The sequence below is a fragment of the Amphiprion ocellaris genome, chromosome 4 (assembly GCF_022539595.1).
Source record: "Amphiprion ocellaris isolate individual 3 ecotype Okinawa chromosome 4, ASM2253959v1, whole genome shotgun sequence".
Taxonomy (NCBI): domain Eukaryota; kingdom Metazoa; phylum Chordata; class Actinopteri; family Pomacentridae; genus Amphiprion; species Amphiprion ocellaris.
The window spans coordinates 16,324,484-16,341,102 of NC_072769.1; the positions used below are offsets into that span (position 1 = coordinate 16,324,484).

General features: G+C 38.3%; 1 long non-coding RNA gene across 1 annotated transcript in view; it reads left to right on the forward strand.

The window, feature by feature from the left end:
* Positions 1 to 14,364, forward strand: part of LOC129348723 (uncharacterized) — a 64,388-nt gene extending 50,024 nt beyond the window's left edge. Inside the window, exon 4 of the long non-coding RNA XR_008601382.1 lies at positions 13,109 to 14,364. This is a non-coding gene — a long non-coding RNA (uncharacterized LOC129348723). The remainder of the gene's footprint in view (positions 1 to 13,108) is intronic.
* The last annotated feature ends 2,255 nt before the right edge of the window (positions 14,365 to 16,619 follow it).

Below are 16,619 nucleotides of genomic sequence, written 5' to 3' on the forward strand. Positions count from 1 at the left end.
ACCAATACAGGATCTGATTTTGCTGATTCATAGTTTAGTCAGTTATAGGCCTTCACAAGCAGAGAACAGACAGATCAATGAAGAGGAAAGATACTTTAGCAACACCAGTTTCAAAATCTGACCATCCACTTTTGGATAAATAACAAAATGAATGTTTATTACTGATGTGATTGTTGTCAGGGTTTCAAATTGGGGTCATTGTCTCACATTTTCCACACATATCTTGGCTAGCCTGGGTTTACTGAGCCTACTAGAACATTAGGAGGCTGTTATCACTCATTTATTGTATTAATCTAATATTGATGGAGTCTTGCAAGCTCACAACTTCAAATATTGCGGCTTTGTCAAACATGTCAACATCTCTGAGGCCACATTAACTGCAAATGTAATGTCGACAGTTGATGTCATGGACTTTAATGTGTATTCAGAATGCTTGCTAAATGAATTCTTGTGTTGTACTTCTAACGGGCTCATAGTGTTGATTTGCGGCTGGTGTCCCAAATTGGCTCAAAGAATGTGACAAGGAGTGAGTCTGTGACAAATTTATCTAAAAGAAATGTAATTTGCACTTACATAATTTATTTTAGTCATGATTGTGGTATTGTTGATCAGTGGTTCCACTGCTTTGGTCCAAACTGAAATATCTCAACGACATCTGATTGGATTGGAAGTATATTCACGGTGCCCTCAGGATAAATTAAATTCTAATCACTTTCTAATGATCTGCTGACTTTTCCTCTGGTATCACCAGCAGGTCAGGGGTTTAACTTCTCCTGTGAAAGAACTCACAAGCTACTCAGTGGACTGGCACAAAATGCTGTACAAACATTCATGAATCCCTACTGATTTGCTGGTTTTCTGTCTTTTCTTACAGTGAAAACTTGCAGCTGGTACTTGTGGCAAAAACATCTTGAATGAACAAACATCTCGATAACTATTGAAATTTGGTACAGACATCTGGCTTGTGCATAAACAAAACATTTCAAACCATTTGTGATCACGATTATTGACTTTGTTGTGTTTTGTCTAGTACTGCTGCTTCCAGCACAGACCTCAAACGCCAACTCCTCCCCCTCACTTTAATGGTAAATTACAATGTATAAAGGTGTCGATTTGTTTTAATAATATTACAACTTTCCCTTTATCTTGTTGTAGCCAAGGAGGCAGCTTGATATGTATACAAGCTGGTGGACAAAAAGAGAGACAAACTGCTGTTTGGTATTTGGCTCTTATCAGAAAGTCACAAACACACACAGGAAGACAGCTGCCTGATTTATGGGTCGTCCGTGAGCACTGACATCTTCAGATATCAAATAACTATTTCATTTCACTATCAATGTAAATATCACCCTTGTCTGAAAAATCCCGGCATTACAGTGGAGACGGTGTTTTTGTCTTACTATCTTGTCGTGTACCATTTCTCAGAGACGAGCACAGAGCCCTTTCCTCTCAAACACAGTCTCTTTGATTCTTCCGTGACGCAGGAGAATTCAGTATCTGGCCGGAGACACTGTGTTTTTATAGCACAGATGTAAATAACATCACCAGCTGATGCTCTCTGAAAACACATCAGAGGATTTGGTCAGTCAGATACACACACAGGGGCAACAATTTAATTCAAGTTAGATTTGCTTCTGATCCTGTCTACTCTCACTGTGCAACCGGAAAATATTTGAGAGATTTATCCTCCAGTTTGTGTGTGTGTGTGTGTGTGTGTGTGTGTGTGTGTGTGTGTGTGTGTGTGTGTGTGTGTGTGTGTGTGTGTGTGTGTCTGGCAAGGATAAAACATAAAACAGAGAAATAAAAGCAATGTGGGCCCACAAAATAAAATAATATAGTAGATTCTTGCGCATTTTGATATGACAAGTAAGATATTAAAATTTGTTCATATAGTAAAACTCCAGTTTACATCCCAAAATGTCTTCAAATATGCCACGTGTACAGTTTAAATGAGAAATATAGAACTTAACCGAGAGCCGAAGAGACGGATCTCTAGCTGCATTTGTCTGGAGCAGTGGTGTCAAACATGAGGTCTGCGGGCCAAAAGCGGCCCTCCAGAAGGTCCAATCTGACCGTGGGACGACTTTGTAAAATGTAAAAATTAAAGAGGAGATATTAACTGCAAATTGTAAATTTGTAAAACCATAATTTTAAAATAATTTCTAGACATTGACAAGTTATTTTGATCATAAAATACTAGATTGCTTATTGTTCTTTTGTGCCTCGTTTTTGTAATAATTTTTTGTTTTTTTGTCTTTTTTGTCGGACTTTTGTCATTTGTCTCATGTTTTTGTCATTTTGTGTTTCGTTTTATTCGTTGTTTTGTGTGTTGTTTATGTCGTTTTGTGTTTCCTTTTTGTCTCGCTTGTGTTTTTTGTATATCTTTTTATCGTTTTGTTCCATTTTTTGTGATTTTTTGTTTTGTTTGTGTCCATTTTTTTGCTTTGTAATGTTTTTGTCTATTTTTTCTCTTTGTTTTTGTGTCATTTGTCTCATTTTTTTGTCATTTTGTGTCTTGTTTTGTAATATTTTGTCTTCTTTTTGCCTTTTTTGTCTTTTTTTTGTTGTTTGATCTTAAAGTAAAATATTATATTATTCAGTTCCAGACACCTATGACTAAATGTTTTGTTCATTTGTGGACACACTGTGATCTGGAAGTTAGAATGTGTAAATGATAAACTGGAGGCATAATGTTTTTGAAATTTTACTTATTTTTCTTACAAAGTTTCAGGTTGCTCATAATGGTTTGCAGTAAGATAATTCCTTAAATGTGAACATTTCCAACAAAACAAAAATTGGAGTTGTCGTTATTTATAGGTTATTATGCTTTGATTTTACTGGTGCAGCACACTTGAAATCAAATTGGGCTGAATGTGGCCCCTGAACTAAAATGAATTTGACACCCCTGGTCTAGAGTGTCCACAGATTACATGAAATGAAAATGCAAGGCCTCTGGAAAATGGCATTAGCGGAAGAAAAAGGCCTGCACATTTGATTCTGAACTGCAAAAGCATTCAGTAGACAACAATACAATTCCAGTCACATCTTCATCTGGTCAAAATGACATTTGTCAAGTCATTTTGATTTGGAATCAAATGTGATTTAGCTGTATAAATCAATAATATAGACAGTCATATGTGACACGTTACAGTGATTGCAAACTGAAGTCTTCTTTGGATGCGGAGGAAGTGTAAGAATGCACAGGACCTTTCAAAAGCATTATATATCTTGCTTATCCGACTGAAAAGAGTCATAGTAATTCAAGTGGTCAGTAGGTGGATAAATATTGACATCATGGTCCAAGGATCAAGGAATTTAGCAATATTCTTCTACTGGAAAAAATAGAACCAAATAAAATGCTTGACATGCTGGTCTAAAGTCAAACCTTGGTTTAAAAAAAGTAACACACACCTTTCTGAGGTTACTCTTAAATGTTAACAAATCTCAGTGCTTTTCTTCACCTTCAGGTCAGAGCTGTCTGGGCCACAGAAAGACAAGCAGACAGATAGATAAACAGACCTGCAGTGCATAAAATACAGGCAAGCGAAGGAGCAGACAGAGAAATGCACACTGATAAGTCTGACAGCAATGTGGTTCTTTTTTTCAGCTTTTTCCTCCATTATATGCTAGATGAAGGAGGACACTTGACCTTGCATGTGTTTTCAGTTTGGCTATTTCCTCTCTTCCCTCCTTCACCTCCCTCCTCCATCATCCCTGGGGCAAGGTCTGGCCCTGTGCACCTCCACTTAAAATGACCCTCCACCTTCCAGCCCCCTCCGCAGTGCACCTTCACCCTGCTCAAATGCTGAGTGTTTGTGTGTGTGGGCATGGTGCCTGTGTGTGTTGTCGTGCATGCGTGAGCGTTCGTCTTCAAAGTCAAGTGCTTTATTGTGTGCAGAATTAATGATAATCCTTCATAGTGCTCCTGTGCTGCATAAGCCCCTCGAGCTGCTTTTTACCTTTTACCTCCAGAACAACGCATGTCTCACTGATCCCCGTCTCACCTAAAGACCTGCCCAGATGCACAGAAGACAGACAGCTCAGACAGAGAGGGAGAGTGATGAGGGTCAGTGGAAACCAGTTGGACAGAGAGAGAAGTTATGAAAGACTTCTTCAAATCAGCAGCCGCCTGGTGTCTCCCTGCACAGCGGCGTGGCTCTCCAGGTCTCTGCGTGCATATCTACACACACTCCGGCTCAAATTAAACACTTCTTTTCACACTTTATGACCTTCCTTCCTCTTTTCTATTTGCCTTTCCTATCTATTCCTCCAGTTTTGCAGTTTATCACTCTAATCCAGATCACAGCTTTGAAAATATTTGTTAGGCGAGCCAGAACTTATTGGGAGACCTGTATAGAGGAATGCAGAGAATGGCTCTATCACAAATAAACATTGCCACGTCATACAAGTGACCACCATCTCCCATTTAAAGCCAAGAATTTTAAACAGATGTCTTTATGCATTCACTTGCTCAACAGCGAAATGGAGCTGAATGTTTGGACTTGAGAAGCTGAAGAGAGGGTTCACAGTGGATTCTGTAGGGACCCGAATACTGCATCTCTGTAATAATCACAATGGCCACGCTCCAACCATAATACTAATCCCCAGGACTCGGCCTCGTGCACATATGCATATATACTGTACGTGCACAGAAACTCACCCATGAGTGCACACATTCAAAAAACACCCAGGTAATCATTTCCATATTTATTTTCTTTGCATTCATATTCATCTCCCCTGCGTGTGTTTTCATAAAAACAATGCCAAGGCTTTCAAAGCAGGTTATATAAATGATTTTTGGAAATCCTATTTGAAGGGCCCTGCTAAAAGTGTGCTGGGCATCTGTATCGTGTCAGAGATTATACGGGAGGCTGTTGCCAAAAACACAATGAGACCCTGGACTCTCCCAGTCTGAAGTGACTGTGGTTTCATCCTGGCAAATGGCATGTTTTCATTCAATTGAAGTACAAATTAGATGTATTAGATTTAAGTATTAGCACAAATAGCATTCTGAGTCAATCAACTGACACAAAGCTTGAACTTTTTCACATAAAGCCATGAGTGTTTTTTTTTTTCGCATTTATACAGCCCAATCTAATTAAACATGATCCCCACTGGTTTGAACCCATCAGAGGGCAATTAAATAAAATCCATCTCAGAATCTGGGGCATAAAAGTGGTCACATAACTGTGCAAAAGATTGATGTTTCTACCTTTTGCTTTCAACACAGTAAACCCAGCAAGACGCTTTGAATTCAGGATGAGATGAAAGAAGAAAAAAACAAGGGGAAACATGCGTCACAGTCACTTCTGGGGCACACAGGGCCGGGAGAGTGAGTTCATACCGAGCAAACATGCAGAGCCACTTTAATTGTTAGTCTGAACAATAAAACCCTACTAACACCAGCTAAATCCTGTTTATATTAAATATGTGAGGTGTTTCTTTTATGGCATATAGAGAACTGGTTCTAATCAATTTAAGAAAAGCCTTTGGGCTCATGGAATGCACCTGTAAATTTAATTGACTTAAATACCTCTTAACCAGCATCACCCACACTGCCCTCTTCAGGAAAACAAGAGAAACTAATGCAATAAAAATAGGACAGAGGTGAAGAAAGTGGAAAAATGGACTAAATAAGATTAATGATTTGATCTTCATCTTGCTTTGGCTACTTTGAGGATTGCTTTATTCTTCGGTGTGATGAGTTCTGGTGATTCTGTGCTTGTATTTAATACCTGGTAGTTTGTCATCGCAGTCTATTTCTGGCTGTTATGTTTGGACTTGTGGAGGCAGTGAAACGGAGGGAAATTGAAATGTGTAGCTACTGTGCCCTTCCTCTGAACTATATAACAACACCCAGGTGTGCTGTAACACAGTCCTGCTCAGACGTTCACAGACACACACTTCTGAGCGGCAGTTGCTGCAGTTAGGACTGTGTGTGTTGCAGTAATGAGATATAGTGATAACTGAGGTGTTAAAAGTGCTTCTGGGTTGCTGCAGAGGCAGCAGAGGGACCACCACCTTGGTGCTAAGCTGCCGCTCATTTCCTGATCACTCAATACATATGCCATCACGCTGCATTGTTACACTACTTACACACATGTGCGATCACACGGACTCACTCACTCATGTGCACATAGTTAGACACATGTGTGCCTAAACACAAAGTGCCCCTCAGCATTGTGGTGACCCTACGCATAATCATCTCTATCCCCAGGGCACATTGGGCTGTATGCTGTTGGTCACGCTGCAGCCCAGAAATGCCGTCTACCAGACTGCCGTCTTTCATCACCATCTCCACGGCAACAACGCCCTAAGTCACCGTGACAACGAATTCCACCTGGGCCTGTGACACTTGCTGCCTCCTCTGAGCTCAACATTCAATCACATCTCCCTGTCTGCTCTACAGCCCTCCACAGCTCTTCATAACTCTATTTCATATGTTCTCTAATCGGCCTCCCTGCCTCTGCCCCTCACTCAATCACTCATACACTCCACATGAGGCTCTTTTTCTCCCAGTTGTTCACATACATTTCAAGGGTTCTGAATATTGAATGCATAGCCAGATTAACCTGCAGGGTTATGAGCTGGGGGCCCGATTTAAAGCTCATTCTACCCACTCCTTGTGCATTAGTTGGCACCGGTATCTGTCAGACACAGTGCAGATAGATGAAGACTCGTGTTATCCTTATCTACTGCCACAGAGAAAAGTAATCAAAACTTTAAAATTAGGCTTTTACAAAGCATGTTTTGCTTCCTTTCCCCCCTTAAATCATGGACTTGAAGCACATCTTTAAGTCCATGATTTGAGTGCATAATGTGCTTTGGTGGTCTGTAATCCCACCACATTCGTAATTAATTGCAATTTTTACAGACAAAGTGGCACACAATGAAACTGGGGCTTCAACACCCCCCACCCCACCCCCCACCCCACCCCCCACCCCATGAGAGGGGAGTTTGGGTTCCCTGTTGACACACCAGTCGTGACGGGATGTAAACAAATAAACTACATTCATAAAGTGTTGGATAATAGGATTAATGATGCTGAAGACTGTATCATCAAGTGAATTCACGTGACCCTGTGTTAATCCTAACATTTAATGCTCACAGAAGCGACAGTCACTGGCTTCTTGTGAAAGTGCACTGCTGCCCTCGTGTGGTTACTAGAGGAGGAGGAGCGAGTAGAGTCCGTCTGTAGCATCTGCTGAGACGTATGGCAACACGGAGGGCAGTGAGATAATCGTCATGGTTGGTTTTAGTTTGTGTCAGAGCCCCAAAAGTTGAGAGAGTTCAGTGAAGCAGGACTATGAACTGTTCTGTTTTTCTGCAACTACATTAAAAACCATGAAGGTGACCTTTTTCAAAAAACTCACTATAACACAACTGATAATTAAACAATACTGTTTAGGTACAAATAATGGTGATGCAAGTTATAGTCAATGGGGTGTTTACACATACACACATGGACAAAATTGTTGGTACCCCTCGGTTAATGAACGAAAAACCCACAATGATCACAGAAATTATTTGAATCTGACAAAAGTAATAATAAATAAAAATTCTATGAATATTAACCAATGAAAATCAGACATTGCTTTTGAACCATGGTTTAACAGAATTATTTTTAAAAAATACACTCATGAAACAGGCCTGGACAAAAATGATGGTACCCTTAACTTAATATTTTGTTGCACAATCTTTTGAGGTAATCACTGCCGTCAAACAATTTCTGTAACTGTCAGTGAGACTTCTGCACCTCTCAGCAGGTATTCTGGTCCACTCCTCATGAGCAGACTGCTCCAGTTGTCTCAGGTTTGAAGGGTTCCTTCTCCAGACGGCATGTTTCAGCTCCTTCCACAGATGTTCAATAGGATTTAGATCAGGGCTCATAGAAGGCCAATTCAGAATAGTCCAATGTTTTCCTCTTAGCCATTCTTGGCTGTTTTTAGTTGTGTGTTTTGGGTCATTATCCTGTTGCAAGACCCATGACCTGCGACTGAGACCAAGCTTTCTGACACTGGGCAGCACATTTCTCTCTAGAATACCTTGATAGTCATGAGATTTCATTGTACCCTGCACAGATTCAAGACACCCTGTGCCAGATGCAGCAAAGCAGCCCCAGAACATAACAGAGCCTCCTCCATGTTCCACAGTAGGGACAGTGTTCTTTTCTTCATATGCTTCATTTTTGCGTCTGTGAACATAGAGCTGATGTGCTTTGCCAAAAAGTTCCAGTTTTGTCTGGTCTGTCCATAGGACATTCTCCCAGAAGCTTTGTGGCTTGTCAACATGCAGTTTGGCAAATTCCAGTCTGGCTTTTTTATCATTTGTTTTCAACAATGGTGTCCTCCTTGGTCGTCTCCCATGAAGTCCACTTTGGCTCAAACAACGATGGATGGTGTGATCTGACACTGATGTACCTTGACCTTGGAGTTCACCTTTAATGTCTTTAGAGGTTGTTCTGGGTTCTTTTGTTACCATTCGTATTATCCATCTCTTCCATTTGTCATCAATTTTCCTCCTGCGGCCACATCCAGGGAGGTTGTCTACAGTCCCATGGATCTTAAATTTCTGAATAATATGTGTAACTGTAGTCACAGGAACATCAAGCTGCTTGGAGATGGTCTTATAGCTTTTACCTTTAACATGCTTGTCTATAATTTTCTTTCTAATCTCCTGAGACAACTCTCTCCTTGGCTTCCTCTGGTCCATGTTTAGTGTGGTACACACCATGTCACCAAACAGCACAGTGACTACTTGTAACCCTATAAATAGGACGACTGACTGATTACAAGTTTGTAGACACCTGTGATGCTAATTAGAGGACACACCTTGATTGTACATGTCCCTATGATCACATTATTTTCAGTCTTTTCTAGGGGTACCATCATTTTTGTCCAGGCCTGTTTCATGAGTTTATTTTTTATAATTCTGTTGAATCATGGTTCAGAAGCAATGTCTGATTTTCATTGGTTAATTATCATAGAATTTTTATTTATTATTACTTTTTTCAGATTCTAATTATTTCTGTGACCATTGTTGGTTTTTCTTTCGTTAACTGAGGGGTACCAACAATTTTGTCCACGTGTGTACATGTTGCTAGGTAATGTGTAGGGTATACAGGACATCATCTACCGACATGACTGTATCGCTAGACTGATTGATCAGAACATGAAAACCACCTGCCTAATATTGTGTAGGTTACCACCACTGTTCCCTCTAAGCTGCGCATGTGTGCAATTGCGCACTGCTGACACGGTCTCCGCGCACAGAAAATCTGCGCTGCGCACAAAAAAAAATCCAACCTAAATTGTAAATAAAATAAACGCAACAATTCATTCTGTGCTATTTTTCAATGTGAGTCAGTGAGTTACCGGTGACTGGCTGCTGCAGCCAGTGATGTGGCCACTGTTGGGCCCTTGAGCAAGGCTCTTAACCCTTCCTGCTCCAGGGGCGCTGTACCGCGGCTGACCCGTTGCTCTGACTCCCCCAATTGGGGAGAGATGCGAAAATCCGAATTTCCCCTCGTGGGATTAATAAGGGATGATAAATAATAAATAAATAAATAAATAGATAAATAAATAAAACTAATAAACATGAGGTCAAATAGAAGGAACAGTTTTAAATACTGCAGTCCCACAACGACAAGAATAAAGTTTGTCAACAAAAACTAAATCTGCTGGTGGATTCCATTAAAGTCCTAATAAATGATAATAAAGTGTGATACTAAAGGTTTGTGGTGCTAAAAATGTCAAAGTAAAGATATCAAGTTGAACATCTGAATGGACGTTGATAAAAGTTGACCTTCTTCCATTTCTCTGGAGCGACTCCATGGATTTTATGGATGGTGGTTAAAGACCTGCTCTTCTAGTGGTCTTCCTTCTAGTCGCTGTAAAAAGTCAGTCCATCCTGGCCGACTTCAATACCTCTTCATGACAACTTGTTCTGCCTCCGACCTCGTGGAAACTCCAGAAACTGGGGAAAACCCATGGACACTTGAAGAACTCGTCGGGCGGGGGAAGGTGTGGTGGGTGGTGGGGGGAGGTGGGGAGTAGAGGGGGGGAGGCCGCCACCCACCTCCCCGCCTACTCTCCGCCCTGACTCCACTCAGACTCCGGCTTGGCTCCACCCATGTGGTCACTTTATTAACAACGATGACAAAGGGACGACGAAATTACTTCTTTTCATCTGATCTGTAGCTCAGTGAGTTAAGGATTTGCCTATGGAGCTGCAGGTCGCTGGTTCAAGACCAGACACTTCTTAAACTTTATCAAAATCCTGACAAAGACAAACAAAGAAAAATGCCAGTGGTGGGTCTTGAACCTGTGCCCTTCCAATTGGTCGTCTCTCTTCTTACCCCCTGAGCTACTTGCTCAGATACTAATGCTTCTTTTTTTTGCGCATTTATAATCTATTTTTTTTTGCCATTTTCGAGTTTTTTTTAACTTGAGTCTCGACTCTACCGTTTTTCTGAGGAGGTTGGACTTCAGCCTTTGTGCTGGAGGGTTGAACCCTCAGTTCCAAGACTTTCAAAGCCTCCAGACCTCCCGAGTCCTCAGGACCTGAGCTTTCACACAGTCTGAGGGCTGAAATTTTCTAAGTCCCACAGTAGTTCTCTGTCAGATTGAACTTTCAGACAGTCTGAGGACTGAAATTTTAAAAGTTTCTCAGTACTTCTCTGTTAGTTTGAACTTTCTGGTTAACAGAAGCCTTAAAACTTGTGACCATGAGTCTTGATTTCACATTTAGACCATCCATCTGAGTTCTTCTCAGACCCTCACCTGTGGGTTTTTTCAGAAATCCTCAACAAACTTTGATTCTCTTCACTGAACAGTAAAGTTTGTGGAGATCAGAAGGTAACATTAGTTTGATCAATGCCTTCAACTACTAGTAGACTTTATCTGGAAAGCAGTTTTCTGAAATGAGTTCTTAGTAAATCTGTCCACAATCAAACCAAGAACATAGAAAGAGGAAATGTTTGAAGAAACAACTTGATGTTTTCGTTTCAGACTAGAAAATGCTGTAAGAACTTTATCTGTTTTTGTTCTTTTTGATCGTTTTATTGTTTCTTCTGTTTAATTTGATCTTCTAAAGTCTAACTGGTGTCTTTTGAAATGTTTCGTCTTTAGTTTGATTCTTCTTAAACATTTAGTTTTGCTCTTTTCTCACCTTTTATTCTTTTCTAATGTCTGATTGATTTCCAAATGTTTTGTCTTTTTAATGTTTAATTGTTTTTTCAAATGTTTTATTGACTTGTTTGAGTTTCTTTTTTTTCCCCAATATTTAATGTTTCGATTACATCTTTAAGGTTTTTCTTTTTAAATGTTTTACCACCTTTTAATGTTTAATTTTCTTTTTAAATGCTTCATTGTATTTTCTGTTTAATTATTATTTGAAGTTTTATTGTCTTTAAGATGTAATTTTCTAATTAAACATTTATTTTTTAAATTAAATATTATGGGGGGTTTTTGGCCTTTTTCAGCTTTTTTTTTGGATAAACGTAGTGAGAGACAGACAGGAAGTAAGGGAGAAGAGTGAGGGGAAGACATGCAGCAAAGGGAATCGAACCCGAGCCGCTGCGTCGGGGACCAGCCCCTGTCCATAGGTTACCCTGCTTAACCCGTTGAGCTATACGGGCACCCATGTTTTGTCTTTTTAAAGGTTTGATAATCTAATTAAATGTTTTGCATTTTTTAAAATGTTTGATGTTCTTCTTGTTTAATTGTATTTTTTAAATGTTTAATTGTGGAAAATATTTTATCTGTAATTTTGAATATTTGTATTTTAAAAATTTTGTTTAATTTCATAATGGCATGTATTGTATATTGCTGAATTATCTCATTCAATATTTTTGTCTGTTTAATAGAGTTAAACATTAAATTACATTAAATTATATTAAACAGACAAAATATTGAATGAGATAATTCAGCAATATACAATACATGCCATTATGAAATTAAACAAAATTTTTAAAATACAAATATTCAAAATTACAGATAAAATATTTTCCACAATTAAACATTTAAAAAATACAATTAAACAAGAAGAACATCAAACATTTTAAAAAATGCAAAACATTTAATTAGATTATCAAACCTTTAAAAAGACAAAACATTTAATTAGATTATTAAACCTTTAAAAAGACAAAACATTTAATTTAAAAATTAAACCTTTAAAAAGACAAAACATTTAATTTAAAAATTAAATGTTTAATTAGAAAATTACATCTTAAAGACAACAAAACTTCAAATAGGAATTAAACAGAAAATACAATGAAGCATTTAAAAAGAAAACTAAACATTAAAAGGTGGTATATGTATATATAATTTAATTGTATTTAATGTTTAACTCTATTAAACAGACAAAATATTGAATTAAATAATTCAACAACATACAATACATGTAATTATGAAATTAAACAAAATTTTTAAAATACAAATATTCAAAATTACAGATAAAATATTTTCCACAATTAAACATTTAAAAAATACAATTAAGAAGAATATTAAACATTTTAAAAAATGCAAAACATTTAATTAGATTATTAAACCTTTAAAAAGACAAAACATTTAATTAAAAAATTAAATGTCTAATTAGAAAATTACATCTTAAATTTCTTAAATCTTTTTAATAGTTTTATTGTATTAATTTTATTTCCTTTGATTTAATTGCTTTTTGTTATGTAGTTTATTTCTTTAATCTTCTTTTTCTGTCAAGATTTTAACCCCAACCTTAAAAATGAAATAAACAATGAAAACACTTCTGTTGTCACAATCATGAGTTAGTCAGTTATTCAGTTTATCAATTCAACTTTATTTGTTTAGCACCTTTTACACAGATGACAAAACTAAACAAGCAAAGAGAAAAAACTATGCTAAAACTATGATTAACACTCAAAAACATTAAAAAAAAAAATAAAAATTTAACATGGTAATAAAATATGTGTCCAGGGGATGGAGGGAGTTTATTGAAGTCTTCTTGGGCTCACATGGGAAATCATTTAACATATAAACTTGATATTTAGTCTAAGGAAACTGCAGAGCGACAGAAGAACCAACAATATCTCCTGTTTTCTCCTTTAATGAGTCGACTCTTCTTGTGCTTTCAGACCAAAGAACTACAGACTCTTCACAACCTGCTCAAACTCTTGGTACAGGACCTCACCACACGGGTCAAGAAGGTTTCTGTCTCATTTCTACTCTGAAGCTCACCTTCTCCTGCTCAAACTGCTGACAAATGTTTCTGCTGCTCTAAAGTCTGGTCTCCAGAACTTCCTAAAAACTCTCAAAGTCTCTTCTGCTGCAGGTTGCTTTGTAGAACTGTCGCAGAAAACCTCACTAAACCACATGGAGGGGCCTCAAGATAGTCGTCCAAATGAAATCGTACAAAAACCAAACTAGCACAACCCAAACACTAAACTCTCCTGCAGCCTACCAGAGAACCTCTGAGAACAGAGAATCAGGACAGGAACTCTTACCTTCTGGACAACCAACATTGGTTCTCAAACAAGAATACAGAATGTGTCTGACCAAAAACCTCTAAAGACTCACTACAGCCAAGATAAAGACACAACTCAGCTGCACCAAATCCACTAATCACTGCACACATTAGGACCATGTGCTAACTGTGGCTAAAGAACCACATTTACCAAGACAACTATCCAGTACAAAGCCATAAAACACACCAAGAAACACATTAAAGACGATTTTACTGCTGGAAGCTGCAAGCCAACGCCTAAAGAACAAACTGAAGCAATGGAGCTAAACCTGATTCAATGGTGAATAGAAGCAGAGGAAATGTTTGTCTGCAGCTAAATAAAGCAGGAAGACACTGAGCTGCTCAGGTGTTCCTGATGACACCAAGCAGCCACCTGGACAGCCAATAAGAACACAGCTTCCTGGAAGTCCAGAGGGCTGGGTTAGTGAAGGAAATTTAATTTAAAGTTGAAGCAGAAAGTTAACAAAGAAAGTTGAAAACCACCTTCTGATACCTGAAATCTCTGAGTTTTCACACAAAGAACACCTGAACATGTCAAACTGGTTCCATAGTAGAACCATCATTGTAAAAATGTCATAGTATGGTGTGTTGCTCAAAAAACATTAGGACCCGGCTGTCAGGGGACAAACATGTAAGAAACATGAGAACAGAGAGAATCCAACCAGTAGGTCACAGTTTATCATCCCCCAGTCATCTCCTGAAGTCCATATGGTGAGAGACATCAGTATCTGGTTGTTAATTTACCAGAGGATGCTTATAATCATGCTGATGTGGTCTGTACTCTACAGTATTTTAGTGACTCAATAAATGCCTAAGTTGTTTTTTTTTTAAATGCTTTTTAGTTTTTAATAAACATTTAACAGCCTATATGTAATCAATAAATGGCCTTTGCCTATCTTAAGAAAAACTCACTCAGAACTCTGATATGTTAACAGTACTAAATAAATCAATAAATACATGCATAAACACAAAAATAAGTTAATACATTAACTGTGTTAAGATAAGATTTAGATTTTAAAAACAGTTGTTTATGTTTTTGCAGAATCCAGTATTGCTCACTGGTTGGTCATTACATTTTGCATCAAGCATCAATAACTCATTAGATATAGGTTGTCAAAACATAAACGGTGCCTTTTTCCCATTGTTGCAAGGCAGACAATGTGCTACAAGCCCAGTTTTATCAAAAGTAGCTGTCTTTCAAGCTACAGGAATAACATTGGTGTCTATGGAGTGAACAGGGTCCGTCTGCAATTTGCAAAACCACTGCAACAGTAAAGAGAGACAAATATTCAATAACTTCACTCTTATACATTGTAGTGTCACTAAAATCACTGCAGCCTTCAACTGGCTCCTGTTGACAAAGTGTTTTAACAGAAATGTAAATGCTGTAATTTGATTCTTTTAATGAACCATGTAACTTGAATGGATGTGATGCTGGTGTGACCACAGTGCACACATCTGATGTTGCTCACAGTGGTCCAAGGGACGCTCAGGGAGTTTGTGTGTTTGCTCAGACTCATGAAAAATTACAGGGAACATTGGTTACCACTGTGTCACCAAACCAGCTCTAAATCCATTTGGCTATATACACAGAGCCTCTGTGGGTGTCCTGTGCTTACTGGCATTAGGATGTTACCAGCAAATGCTTTGGCTACTGTGGGTTTTGTGGTGGGTGTCTGTGGGTTGGGTTTGTTCTGGGGCATTCCATGGATGTTGGTTCTGACTGAGATCTGGAGAGCCTGAAGGCCTGTTCAGTGCCTTGAGCTGTTGGTCATGTTCCTCAAGCCATTTCTGAGCAGTTTTTGCAGTGTGCTGCCATTGCCACATGGAGTGTGTTTTGGCTAAAGCAATGTTTGAATGAGTATCACAATAACATCCACTTAAGTGCCAGAACTCGAGATTACCAGTAAAACATTGCATTATAACATGACAATCAATGGTATTTATTTCATCTTTCAGTGGATTTACAGTTTTTCTCAGTCACTTTGGTACATTTCTCAGATCAGAATTGAAATTCTCAAAACTACTTGTTCAATCTTCACATCAGTGTCACTTGTGCACATCAAAAAAGCAGTTTCTCATTACTTTGAACAGTTTGCAAATGCTTTGGTACATCCATGTAAATGATTATGTACGATTCTCTGCTGTTTCCTACATTATCAATTGTTTATGTCATGTTGATCAAAATGTATTATAATGGGTCTCTGTTGAATAGTCTCACCCCCCACAATATTTAGGCATCAGTTCATCGCAGAAGTCTTTTCATGCAAAATGGTTGAACAAGTTGTCAGAATATATCAAGGATATTTCTATACATTTCCATTAGACTTTTTTTGTCTAAATCTGTCCTGAATTGGTAAATTGCTCCCAGGTGAATCTTGACTTTTTCTAACAAAGGGGAAATATATGAAGGGTTACGGTTTCCTGAAATCGCTCAAAGACACGAGAAGATATTTGTGATGTGGATGAGAATTTGTGGTCCAACAGACAGGAACATCAGGAGGTGTAGGAAGACTGTACTGTAGTTCCTACAGCACTGCATGTACAGTTTTTGCTAAGGAGATTGTCCTATGTTCACATTCCTACTTTTGTTTTTTCTTTGTGCTATGCAGCGCTGTTTTCCTTTGTGTATCATAATGACATGGTCTGTCAACAAATTACAATACAAACAGTAAAAGCATAAATGTGAATCTTGTCCAGTCTCTTGCAATCAATCTCCCACATACACTAAGGTGTAACTTATAATTTACAATAATTGTCATCAAAACTTTAGCCATAGTTTACATCAGAACATCCCTCCAGAGAACACTGTTATAATGACAACATGACTAAACAATCTGTCTTATCCACACACAATGACACAAGGACTAGTCATTCTGATGGCGCTGACATGTTTATTGACACAGATATTTACTTCTGAGAGATGAACTAAGGATTTTGAGCAAGAGACTGGCTTTTGCACGTAATCCGTGGTGTTTTGCTATTTGTAAGAATTGTTTTGAGAAATGCAGTTACTGTTTTGCAAATGCCGAAGATGAATCGAGAAATGCACCAAAGTGACTGAGAAAAACTGTAATATTGTGGCTAATGGGTGTGCTTCCATGGCTGAGAAAGTGTCAGCT